Source organism: Sinocyclocheilus rhinocerous, unplaced genomic scaffold (assembly GCF_001515625.1).
Source record: "Sinocyclocheilus rhinocerous isolate Xijiao unplaced genomic scaffold, SAMN03320098_v1.1 scaffold473, whole genome shotgun sequence".
Classification (NCBI taxonomy): Eukaryota; Metazoa; Chordata; class Actinopteri; order Cypriniformes; family Cyprinidae; genus Sinocyclocheilus; species Sinocyclocheilus rhinocerous.
The window spans coordinates 369937-383752 of record NW_015643184.1 but is presented as its reverse complement, the minus strand read 5'-3'; the positions used below and the strand labels follow the sequence as shown (position 1 = coordinate 383752).

At 40.1% G+C, this 13816-nt stretch overlaps 1 pseudogene; it reads left to right on the top strand.

Moving 5' to 3' along the window:
* Positions 1 to 13816, top strand: part of LOC107757088 (centrosomal protein of 112 kDa-like) — a 95589-nt pseudogene that overhangs the window by 60833 nt on the left and 20940 nt on the right.

Sequence of the window (13816 nt, the reverse complement as noted above, 5' to 3'; positions counted from 1 at the left end):
TTTTTAAAGTTCATGAAGCTCTAGTTGACTGACCCCCTCAAGTTACTGAGCTGAGATGTTTATTGCTGGTTTAATGAGTGTACTGTGGTCTGAGGGTCACTTTAGCCATTCATGTGGACACAAAGAAACATTCCCCAGGATTCCCGTCAATGGGACTTTAAAAGAGTCAATTTCTATAGAAGTGTTGTTTCTCTTTGACCTCCTCACCATTTGACGTCATGCCGGCTTGGAGTGCCGACGCTGAGCTGATGTCTGAGGTCACAACGAGTAGGAAGTTACACAATATATGACATTAACAACATCCCACTCACAACTGTGGAGGCTACGTTTGGGGATGGCAATCTATCCTATCAATCAACATCAATCAAACTGTCCATCTCACAATCACTTGTTCTTTCTCATTTTCAAATTTTCTGCACACAATCAAATAGACGGAACGATCCTTTTTGGAGTATGTGTACTCTGAATAATAGAATATATTTTCCGCCACTCTTCTTCCTTCAAACAGAACCCCTACTGAGTGCTGCCAAGCTTCCCTCCTCTCCGATACTGCACTGTTTCCCCCGGGGAGCCTCCTTCAGTCGCCCACCGCCCCATGACCTCAGCGCTGGTGCTCTAGGAGGGGGCGCTAATAACATCTGCCCAGTGACAGCAGCCATTCAGCGCTGGCGCTTTAAGAGCCCGGCACCCAGCAGCCCTTTCTGTGACGTTTCAATGTTTTCAATCTCTCCCCCACCCTTCGCTTTCCCACTGTCATATCGCCATATATTTGGCGTGGATTTTCACCCTGCGTCGAAAAAAATTAACTCAGAATTGTCTAAACCAATGCCTTGCTTTGTCGCTTGTCCGACAAGTGCTGTGGGACGGGTTTAACCCATCACAGCGAGCTGTACGCTTGGCTTTAAACTAAGGTAATCAAACTGATTATGGTCTATTCATCTGTCGTGACGTGTATATATTGCAAAAATAAATGGTTGTATTATAGTGTACCTACCAACAGAGATCTCAGAATCAGCTCGTTTACCCGAGGTTAGCATATCAATGCATGGCGTGTAATGAAGAAATCTGTCCTATTCCTTTAAAACCGGAGGGTTGCGTCCTTCGGCGGTCCCTGATCAATTAGTTGAGGCTCTTTCTGTTGGCTGTTCGGTTTTGCCCTATTAGAGATGTCTGCTTGCATCCACGTCTGCTATATCTCTTCCTCTACAGTGTCGAAGGGCAAAATCGATAAAGCTGGAGGATGAGGAATCTTCTTACCAAATCTTACTTCAGCTTCTTCAAAATCCACTAAAATTGGATGCCATGGGGCTGTTTGAAGCGTCTTTTGTGGCCTTGTGCCTGATTGGCTGGGGGAATCGAGCTGAAATCCCATTCATCACCTACACTCAATAGCACCACAGCAGCCTCTAGCTGGCAGGCCAGGTAGGGTGCCGAGCCGCACAATGTGGGGGGATTAGCTTGAAAACTGCAGGGACCAGGCCTCTCGCTGCAGGCTAGCTGGGAGATGGGGGCCGGACCGGCCAAGGTCACCGTCTCCTGTTCGGAGGAGAGTGGGAACGGACCTTGGGAACCGTTGGCGCTGCCTCTCATCGCCAGGCTCGGCTCACCGCACAGCAGGTGCAAGTCAGTGAGATAATGCAGATGCTAGCTTTTGTGTTCTTTCAACATTTTCCATCTTGCTTTCTATGCTGACTGTTTTTTTCTGAAAAAAGAAGATAGCAGGGATGCCGGGCGGATTGTGATTTTTTTTTTTAGGCTCTTTAATTTTCCATTTTTGTCAAAGCGCAATATTATAGTGTACCTACCAACAGAGATCTCAGAATCAGCTCGTTTACCCGAGGTTAGCATATCAATGCATGGCGTGTAATGAAGAAATCTGTCCTATTCCTTTAAAACCGGAGGGTTGCGTCCTTCGGCGGTCCCTGATCAATTAGTTGAGGCTCTTTCTGTTGGCTGTTCGGTTTTGCCCTATTAGAGATGTCTGCTTGCATCCACGTCTGCTATATCTCTTCCTCTACAGTGTCGAAGGGCAAAATCGATAAAGCTGGAGGATGAGGAATCTTCTTACCAAATCTTACTTCAGCTTCTTCAAAATCCACTAAAATTGGATGCCATGGGGCTGTTTGAAGCGTCTTTTGTGGCCTTGTGCCTGATTGGCTGGGGGAATCGAGCTGAAATCCCATTCATCACCTACACTCAATAGCACCACAGCAGCCTCTAGCTGGCAGGCCAGGTAGGGTGCCGAGCCGCACAATGTGGGGGGATTAGCTTGAAAACTGCAGGGACCAGGCCTCTCGCTGCAGGCTAGCTGGGAGATGGGGGCCGGACCGGCCAAGGTCACCGTCTCCTGTTCGGAGGAGAGTGGGAACGGACCTTGGGAACCGTTGGCGCTGCCTCTCATCGCCAGGCTCGGCTCACCGCACAGCAGGTGCAAGTCAGTGAGATAATGCAGATGCTAGCTTTTGTGTTCTTTCAACATTTTCCATCTTGCTTTCTATGCTGACTGTTTTTTTCTGAAAAAAGAAGATAGCAGGGATGCCGGGCGGATTGTGATTTTTTTTTTTAGGCTCTTTAATTTTCCATTTTTGTCAAAGCGCAATCCTTCGGAAAAGGATTCAGAAGTAAGTGGTTATTAAAGTTGCAGTACATCCCCCATGACAGTATGCTGTATGGACGGACTAGAAATTTCAAATTAAATTAATGAATGCGCAAAGTGTTTTTCTTTCTTTCATTCTTTCTGTCTTTCTTTTTGTTTTCGAGCAGTCTCTAGGAATAAATAGGATGCAAATGGATAATGTGTTTATTCCTTCCTCATCTTTAATACAGCGTATGATTACAACAGTGGCCATAAGACATTTTTTTTTTTTGCCCAGTGCTGTGCCACTGGCCTTGACATCATGTTTTTTTTTTTACCTAAAGAGAGCCGAAAAAGAGGCTAGCTTGTCATAATTAGCGCAAAAGTGAGAGAACAACAACATGTGAGATCATAGTGATGCAAAAACTTGCGTAGGCTTCTTATGTTGTGAGGCAAACGTGAACTTTTTTCTTCGCTGAGCCATGCACAAGTTGTCATGACGACAGGGATGTTCTGCTGATGAAGTCTTACTTCTTGTTGTCCAATCAGATTGTGGAACTGAAACTGCAGCATGAACAGGAGCGGACGCACCTACTCCAGACACACAATGCTGAGAAGGACAGCCTGGTCCAGGACCACCAGCGGGAAATCGATAGTTTGGACAAGCAGGCGAGGGCCGCCATGATCCAGCAGCAAACGCAAACCCAGGAATGGAGGAAGCGCGATGATCAGGTAGGGGGTCTCTTCCTTTCCGTCACTATTTTTTTTTTTGCTAATTTGGGTAATGTTAAAATTGATGGCTATTTTACACTGTATATTTTATTACATTATCGTATTTTTCTATGTTCTATTACATAGCATACCGCTTTCGAGTTACTTAAAAAAAAATAGTATTTTGCATACTTTTTCGCAACGTTGTCATGTTTTAGTGTATGGCACAGAAAAAAAAAACAAGGATTTAATTATTGCTAAAATGCAAACTTTTTGGGCATTATTTTAATGTGCAACTTTTCACTGTGGGATTTCATTGACAATTTATTTTTAAAAAGTGCTGAAACCACAAGCTGCTGGATCAAAAAGGTAAATTTCCTGCCCATTGCCGCTGTGGCCTTTTATTGTAAACTGTAGGGTGCATTCTTCTTGTCTTGGGATGTTTATATTGGGGTTAGTAGTATCTGTGCGCCACTACTGAGTTCTGGTTTTATCGCTGCGGTGTAGGAAGCGTTTATCTACTAATAAGAGCTATTCTCTAATATACTGCAACAGGCATATGTCATTTAGAGGGTATTAATGAGCTCTTTAGCCATAAAACCTCCATTTTGCTCATCAGCGGGTTTCTGGTGCCTGTTGTGCCAATTGCCCCGTCTGCCGCTTCCCTCTCCAGCCTGGCTATCGTAAGATCCCTGTGGGAAGCCGTTTGAAAGCCTAGCCCCCAACTGTGGATTCACTGGACTCGTCAAATCCCAAGATTAAATGTAAATTGTCAGCATGGCTAAACCATATTTATTGGCTGCTAGCAAGAGAAACAAGTTCAGAGATGAAGATGACGCATAGGACACATCGCTCTACGAGACGCGCCAATCTGGATTGATATATTAGTGAAAATGTATGGTAACATTTGTTGATAATATTAGTGTACTTATGAAGTGATCCATATTTTGTGTGTGTGTGTGTTTTTCTGTTTTGAGTGAAAGTTTTTTTCTCACTCAGCAAATGTATTATTGGCTTCCGCTTGTTTTACTGTAGTGCTATTAATGGTTTGCTATCAATGATCAATTATCAGACTTTCAAAAGTGATTATCAATGGTTAAACAAAAAATGTCATATTTAAACATACTAGTAGTAAATACTAGTAGTAAAAACGTAAAACGGAAGCTGTCAATAAATCCATGTGTATCACCATGTAAACTCATGACCACATAAGTGTCATCAAACAAAACCCAGTGTTGTTGAGTATTCATGTCTCAACGCCCCTTATGTACAGAGTAGTTAGTTGCCACTTAAAGAAAGAAGTTTGTGGTTTGGCTGATCTGTTTGTTTTCTGTAATTCATTGATGCAGTTTTGGCCAAGAGTACATTAAACCCTCCTACGGCCCAAAAAATCTCCACTCCAAATAACCCTCTCCAACTCACTAAGAGTGAACTCTACTCATAGAGTATGGAGATCCCAGGAAATATTTTCAAGAATATCGACAGGTAAAGAGCTGATGAAAGCTAATGCTATTTATAAAGCACTCGAACATTTTTTGTTTGTTTGTTTTTACCTGAACCTTTAGAGGCCCAAGTATTGAAATTGATAGTGTATCAAGTGTTTGGACTGGTAGACTTCCTATAGGATGCGGCACACTTCAGTTCAGTTGTTGTAATCAGCTCAACAATGTTACTAATAAGCGCAGACTCTGATAGAATGTGTCAGCTTTTACATGGTGTCATAACAGCTACAGAAAGCTTGACAAAAAGCTATTTGAAAATGAGTGTTATGACCACAAGCCCAAAACAAGAGCTGAATGCCAATTATTGTATTGAGTGAGTTTTATTTTGAAGTGCAAAAATTCTGTACAGTTGTCTTAATTTCTTCACTGTCATGCAGCATAGCGTGACGATACACCCGCAGGAAAAAACTGGAAGCTATACATTTCTGTCCTCAAAAAATAAAGTGGAGTTGGTGTGCTTTGTAAGTGATCCAAACTCAGAGCACCTGGGAAGTGTTTACTGTGAACTGAGCCGCTCCAAACACTGAGCCGTGTCATTGCAGAGTAACACTGAAACAGACATGGTGATATTGTTCATAGTCCATGTCCATGCCACTAATGTTGTCATTGCTTGTTGACATTATGGGCTTGAAAAACATATGAAACAAATCATGACCTCCGTTTCACAACTGTCAAGGGAACATCACTAACTCAAAACAATCTACAAAGGCGAAGTTTGGAGCATCATCCCGGGAAGAGTTTCCAAAGCATATTGGATGATTTTGTTCTCTGTGAACATTGTAGATTGGTTGGAAGATGTCCAGTCACAGTGTCAATAGGCAGTGACCATGTTGAATAACTGTGACATGCTGGGAGATTTAAATAGATATTTGTAATTTTCACGCCTTAAGACCTTAATCCCAAGAACAGTAAATATAACAATATTTATATGGTAACTATAACTATATTAGCGTCTACACCAACTTGCAATAATGTTCTGTTTATTATAAGCACATGCTGCTGTTATGTCGTCTGCTGCTTTACATGCTTGAGGTCTTTAAAGTCTGATTCTGATTGGCTGTCAATGTCTTTATTGTTCAGCACATTTACTCAAACTCCCTTTTATGAGATGAAAAAAAAAAAAAAAAAAAAAAATCATCTGAATGTGATTTGAGAAATATCGTTGTGGCGTTATTGTTGTAGTTGTGGTGTGGACTTTCCTGTTCTCATAGAATTAGAATATCTTATAGTTGTAGATATCATACTTGTTGTGAATGGACCTTAACTGTTGCTGTGATACTTTTCAGAGTGTGAAAAGTATTTTGTTCTATGTATGGCTGTATTTGTTTGCAAATTTATTAGAAGTGTCTCAGGTAATATGGTCACAAAAATGCAAAAATATTACATGCATTTCTGACTACCTCTGAATGCGGTTTGAATGATCAGATCAGAACATTTTTGACCTGTATTTAGTGCTGATCACTGAAATTGAATGGCAGGAGTAAAGAAGATCAGCAAGTCACAAGCATGTGTAGAACTGCTGCATTAAATTAATTTCAGTTAATCAAATGTCATTTAATTTGTTATCAGCCATCCTGAGCTCTAGATATGGCATTGACCATTAATGGGTTAGTTCACCCAAAAATGAAAATTCTGTCATTAATTACTCACCCTCATGTCGTTCCAAACCCGTAAGAGCTTCGTTCATCTTCGGAACAAAATTTAAGATTAAGAAAGGTAGTGGTTCAACCGTAATGTTATGAAGCTACGAGAATACTTTTCGTGTGCAAAGAAAACAAAAATATCGACGTTATTCAACAATTTCTTCTCTTCCGGGTGTGTCCACTGCGATTCACGAGAATACCACGACACATGTGTGTGCATTCCTCTGCTTGTAAACAAGGCGCAGCACAAGCATGTTCTACGTCAGAATGTAGAATAACCAAAAAGTTACAGGTGATTTTCTCCCAGGACAGTATCTGTTAAGTTTAGCAACATTTCCTTTAACCATTAAACATAACACAGTGCAGTGCGTGATTCAAAGTACAAGTAAAACACCTGTGGAAAAGAGAGCCCCATATGTTGTTGGTCAACAAAAAGTTAGTCTGCCCTAAATAAACTAAATTAAAATGTGTACACCAGCAGACAGTACAGGATGATCCAGTGACGGTAATCCATCAGAGGACATGCTGTGGAAAGCTGGCAGTGTGAATGGACATTCTTCACACACAATGAAGATGAGCAATTCAGACTCATGTCTTGATGTGGTCAGGACATCATGAGCGTGCGAGATGATCAAATGACTTATGCATTTCTCACAGCACAGGGAGCTTTTGTTCCAGGTCGCGGTGACTTGTTTTCGCTCAATACCATTGGTTTGTCATGCCTCATTTTGTGACCCAAGTTATGTGAAGTCAGCGTGTGTTTTCCTGTTAGTTGCAGGAAATCACACCCCATCATTGGAGGCTTCAAGTTTGTCTACACATCCCAGTCAAATCTAAATTCAGCTTCCATTCAGTGGTCCGTTAGATTTAGTGTGGCGGTGCAGGGCTGCATCGATCCGAAGCAAGATGATGAGGGAGTTCAAATCCCCTTGTCTCTGGACTGGAGTCTGTGTATTAGTTTCCTTGGACTCTGCCGCCCTCCGGGTTCCTGTTTTCTTTAGTCTGTTTGAGGATGAAAAGACCAGAACATCAGGATGGTTTTCAGTAAATATAGTTGCCTGCAGCCAGCACAGTAAACCAATACACAGCAGACTCTAGAGACCACGTGCGCTTTAATGCCCACTCCACACGTTTACAACAGGCGGGTGCTTGTGCTCTTCATAACTATCATTATTATATGAAAAAAAAAAAAAACAGTGGTCAGAATCTACACTTTCATTTATTTTCACTTTCATCAGCCTGCACATTGTTCACACTGAGCGATTTTATCACTGGAGGTCACCAGCTTGCTGTACTGTTGGTCTGAGCGTTGCTACTGCTGGAATGTTTATGTTGCTGCTAATGTTATTGATAAGATGAGAGTTGAGAAGTAATTCGTTCTATTTTAACAAGGATTGATCAGTAATTAATTGATCTGTAATTCATTTCTGTAGTCACATCTATAATTACACTTTTGACCCTACCTCTGCCCCTTAAACCTAACCATACCACCAAACCTGTCCCTAACATAACCCATATCCCACCTCAATAGCAGCAAAAGTGTTTTGCAATTCAACATGAACAAAATAGATACACTGTACCTAACAATTTTATTAAGTACATAGTGTTTAGAGACACCTAATATAAAGTAGGACCCTTTATTGTACATATTTTGAGTAATTTAAGACATTATTAAATATTTATATATTGTATATTTTGTCAAAATATTCATTGAAATATGGCATGATGTAGACATTTTGTACTACTGTATTTATTTATTACTATTACTAAAATTATTACTAAAATACCTGTAAATAAAACACAAATACTAAAAAACATGTATTTTATTTTCCCCCTGATTCCACAAAAAGTTCTGTAAATTTAATTGTATTCAGAACAGAACAAGAATGAAAAATATAAATATAAAACAAACAAACTATATGACATTCATTGTAAACAACATTTATTATAAATGACAAGCTAAACAAATTTATTTAAAGTGAAACCGAAACACACATGCATATATAATCATTATGTATGTAATATCTGTCTATAGATTTTTTTTTATTTTTATTGTTGCATATTTCATTTGATTTGATCTCCAGACAGATGTTAATGTCTCAGACACTTACAAAACAAAGAGTCATTTAATTTCATTTAGACACACTGTATGAACAACAGAAGCTTCATTCTGCCATTCAAATCCACTATTACGTTTCCTTGCGATTTCATTCTTGACAAATTCCATGTTTTTTTCAGTAATGTAACATGGAGTTCAAACTGCATGGGAGAACATCTGAAATCCGTGGAGTATAGCATCATACCGCTCTGATCGGCAAATTAATGATGCTGTCAAATTTTCAAAGAACTTGATTCCCCAGTAAGAGATTAGAACACAGAAAATGAAGGCGGACATGGCATAGGAGATCAGGCCTGCTTTCTGATGTGCCAAAAACAACAGGCTTGTTGATGGCGGTGACGTTGTCTCTTGCACCAGCAGGGGTTTGGATTCAGCCTTTACGGGTTGTCATTCCGCCCAAGTAATCTCAGAGCTGTAATCTAGGCAAAGGGTGGCTGCTTTGCAGAAGCTCAAATGGAGCACATTTTTGAAAGATTTGGTTTTGTTTTGTAATTCCCATACTCCCATTTGTGTTATTTCATAGTTTTGAAGACTTTACTTTTATTCTGAAATTTGGAAGAATGGTTTTGTCCAGACTTGTGACTGGTAATGTACATTCCATGATTGTTTCAATTATCTCTCTAATACGAGAGTGGAAGCTTGTTCAACTGGATATCCAAAAGTCATCATTCAGATTTTTTTTTTCCACATTTTAGGGCATATGGTTGACACATAGGACTGTTTGCCAAACCACGGCTGTTTTTAAGCAGTCATCTAATAACATTGTCTTGATTTCAGCTGCTCTTTTCAACTCTGGAAAACACAAAACAGCATCATCATGAGTCCGTCCATCCAGCTGTGATGGGTCATGGAAGATGGGCTCCAGCAGACTGGCTCTCACCACCAGATGGGCCCTCGATGATGAAAAGAGTTTTAATCTCTGGCCAGACATCACTGAAGCAGAGCACGCACAGACGCTTTTCACTAGGCTTCATGTTGAACTCTTAAAGACATGCAAATGCATTTCAGCTGAAGATTTGGATCACACCATCCGTCTTTCATCCAGAATGGTGCTGTGGTCCTTGAAAATGCAAATTAAGGAGCATGCCACACATATAATACCTCAGAAATCACCATAAGAGAGCAGGGACTGACATACTCAGTTTTATCCGTGTCCGTCCTGTTTCCCTGAGCAATGCTCTCGGGATAGCTCACTAACAAATGTTTTCAAAAAAAAAAAAGAACCTTTTTTTATTTAGTGTGAAGAATATTTAAAAAATCAAAAGAACCCTTTTCCACTATAAAGTACCTTTTGTGGAATAGAAAGATTCCATAGATGTTCTTCATGGAACCATAGATGCCAATAAAGAAGCTTTATTTTTAAGAGTGACCTGGAGCAACACTGACAAGAAGTACTGTACCACAGTAAGGAAGTGCTGTAGGTGAATTTGTTTAACCCCTTACAACGATTTAGATCTGTTTGGGCCTATTTGATTATGAGTTCACTGCAAGCCACGCAAGCACAGTTTTTGTGTGTTTTGGCCAGTGCATGTATATTTTCATTGTTGTATTTTGTTTCTCTTGGTTAATAATGAATACGTGCATAGTGCATACACAACAGAATAATTCAGTCTGTCCTACATTCCTGTCTCTCTCCGTTTTTATTAAATGCTTTTGTTAAGCTGTTGAATTTACATCATACATGATGCAACATTCTCAGTGGTTATTGCCTTTTATTTTCTGTGCTAGTTTCTCAGCTTCTTTTCATACAAGCACGCCCAAGCCCATCAAAGATGCATCAGAAAATTCTTCCCAGAGTCCAGTTTAAGAGGGAATTATAGATTAAAGGCTCCTCCGAGCCGAGATCTAATAGCTTTGTGCGGTTGCAGCAGCATGTGGGCTGGTGCTGCGCCGCTCTGGCCGTATTGGACCCGCGCGCTGTCTTGGCATCTGGGTATTTGTGCGACACGGCTTTGAAGTTTGCTGCTATTCCCCAAGTGGCCACAAAACAACTTCAGATGCTTTTCCGACAGACGTGCCACGTGATGCACTTAGCAGTCTCCTCCCAGGGATGTTTGGGAGCGCGAGGAGTAGACGAGGGACTCCCAACATTCCAGACTCTACCACACACCACCGTCTGCGTGGTGGTTAAACACTTTGGGAGCGCAGATTATTTGATATCATTATTATGGACAGGGTGTGATGGTGTGTATATAACTGGTAGCTTCAATAGTGCCGTTAATTGCTAACAAACACCATATTTTTCAGTTCTCGTTATTAAGACAGAAATGTTGGTTTTCATAATCTTTCATCAACATAACGACTTTTCTGTTCACGTAACCAATGTAACGGGGGAGGGGAAAAAACAGTGTTAACCAATAAAATCACAGCCCACTTTTCACAATATCATCAAATCCCAGTGGATACAGTTGAATCATTATTTTCTGCAGAATTGTTTACCTAGATTATTCAGAATTATTTGGAAATATAGGTAGCACTTTATTTTAAGGACCGATTTTCACTATTAACAAGCATGCATATTACTAGCATATTTGCGGTTTATTAGTATTTATAAAGCACATATTGATACTTTATTCTGCATGACCATATTTTAGATCCCTTAATCCTACCGCATAACTAATCTTAACAACTACCTTACTAATTAATAAGCAGCAAATTAGGAGTTTATTGAGGCAAAAGTCATAGTTAATAGTTAGCTAATAGTGAGAATTGCAACATAAAATAAAGTGTGACCGAAATATATCCAATTATAGGGGTGTATATCGGATGGTTTGTCACAATACGATACGATATTGATTCTCATACCCAGCGATACGATATTAGCCGATACTTCAAAAAATTCTACGATACGATTTCGATATGATTCGATACAGGAGAATATTGATCGATATTATTATATTATATACCTATTTTAAACAACCATCTACATTTTTATTAACTCACAAATGCAACCAAAACATATAACATGAAAATGTATCTTAAATTTTCACATCCTGTTCCTCAATTGGGACATTCACAACAAAAAAATAGGCCTACACTTTTTTCTTTTAATAATAAAGAAAAATAAATAATTGAAAAAAAATTAGGTCACACACAAGATCAGTAATCTTAAGATATGACAACAGTCAAGACAGTCTTTCAGGTTTCTGTGCTAAAATATGCAATGTGTAAAATAATGTAAATCCTCATTAGGAAACAACACAAACGGGGTACTTCAGTTATAGGAAAAATACATTAATGTAGAAAAATAAATAAATAAAGCTGTTAAAACTTTATTTGAGACTTTTTTTTGGCTGCTACTATGGGCTTAGTGCTAAACACCTTTTTCTACAGATAACCAAATTACAAGCAATAGCAGAAAATAAATACAATGTAACAAAGACAATTAGCTCAATTAGGTATTAGCGCGCTGTCGATGCGTCTGTCTGTATGCGTGCGCTTTGGATGTGTGTGCGTGTCACTGCGCGCTGAAAACTTCTCACAAGCGCTCGACTAGACATTTAATCGATGTATTGATGCATATCGATGGATCGTTACACCCCTATCCAATTAAAGAAGAAGTGTGAATGCAGTTTCGTGTGAAGGGTCTGGTGGCTTAGAAATACATTTTGCCCCTGTTACTGCTACAAGTGAGTAACACTACCTCTTCTCCATAACACTGTCCTTATGTACTCAAGTTTCAACCATCGGTCAATATGTCAGACGGTTCTTGACTCTCAGAATGAGGTCTCTGATAGGTCTATGAAGGGCTGATTCCTGCGGTAATGCTTCTGATTTCTTCTCTTTTTTTGTAATCCATCTACTCGTTTTCACGTTAAAGCAAAAGCTCATTGGTAAGTGGTCTCTATGAGGTTTTTCATCTTCCTGAAATGAGAAATGGCAGTGGTACTTCATCCCCATGGGTAACTGACCTTTGATTTGCACTAATTTTGCTCATTAAATCAAACCGCTGACCTTTGTGGAATGCAGAGCTTTGATGTTGAACTCTTGTGGTTTAGAGATCAGAGGTTGTGGTGTCTGTTTTCCTCTTCCTGGCACAAATGCTCCACTCGTCCTGCTTGGCTTGTTTCTCTTATCCTCTTTCTCTCAATCCAGACTCTTCCGTCTTTTTTCACTTTGCATTCAATACCCAGATTCGGTATTCCATAAACACATCATCTGTTCCATCGATGGGTTCACCTTAACGGATTTACACGTTTCGTTGTTTGTGTTTCTCACCAGACCATCTCTGATCTGGAGGCCCAGGTGCATTCTCTGAGGAAGGATCTGTTGGCAGCCCACAGTCAGAGGAAACAGAAGCTGACGGAGTTGGGTGTGCTGCGGGAGGAGGAGCGACAGCGGGCTGCTCAGGACCAGCAAGCAGCTCTGGACCGACTGCGGGGCCGAGATGGATCAGGTGCGGCAGGACCTGGAAAGAACCCACAAGGCTGAAAGAGAGCTGGCCCAAGAGAAGGTTGGTGTGGAGTTCAGACAGAATGTATTTTTGGCATTCTAGGTTGCAATTCAGGTCGCACAACCCACCTGCTATACTGCATTTGTATAATGTGACAGATGGGTGACCTGTTAGACAGGCCGTTCATCATTAGCCTTGTTCTAAACCCTATTGAGCTACTGTCTAAATAAGAAGCTCCATTCATAGGCAGCAACTTGGTCGTTCATGCACTTAACACAAATTATGCAAAGAGACTCAACTAGTACTCATACACTGTTGATACTAACCATAGATATACAGTACTAATACATAGATGCCATATACATATATCTGCCCTGTCTACATCAACGGCATCACCATCTTGGAATGGTCAATGGGTGGAAGCACGTCATCTCATAATAAATCGACAGTCTGGGTGCTAATCTTCACAACGTTTTTCATGACAAATTCATTTAGTTGAAAACAGTATTCGGAGTTTACTACAAAAAAAACAAGTCACAGGAATTGTGAGACAGGCATAATTTATTTCTGCCACTGCCAAATCATTTCTTTTGACAGTATCTACTAGGGCTGGGTAAAAAATATCGATATCTCGATATTAATCGATTCTCATTTTTACGGAACGATATCGATTCTTAAATCCCAAGAATCGATTAGTCTAGCCTGTTTTCAGTTAATGGATGGAACATTGAAGGGCACTTCCCATCCAATATATCGCAATAAGCATTGTGCTTTGGTACTTTTAATATGAAACAAAGTCTCAGATTTCAAATGTTGTCCATTGTATTGCAGTATTCAAACAAGAAATGCCGTTTTGGCGCTGTTTAATGTGAA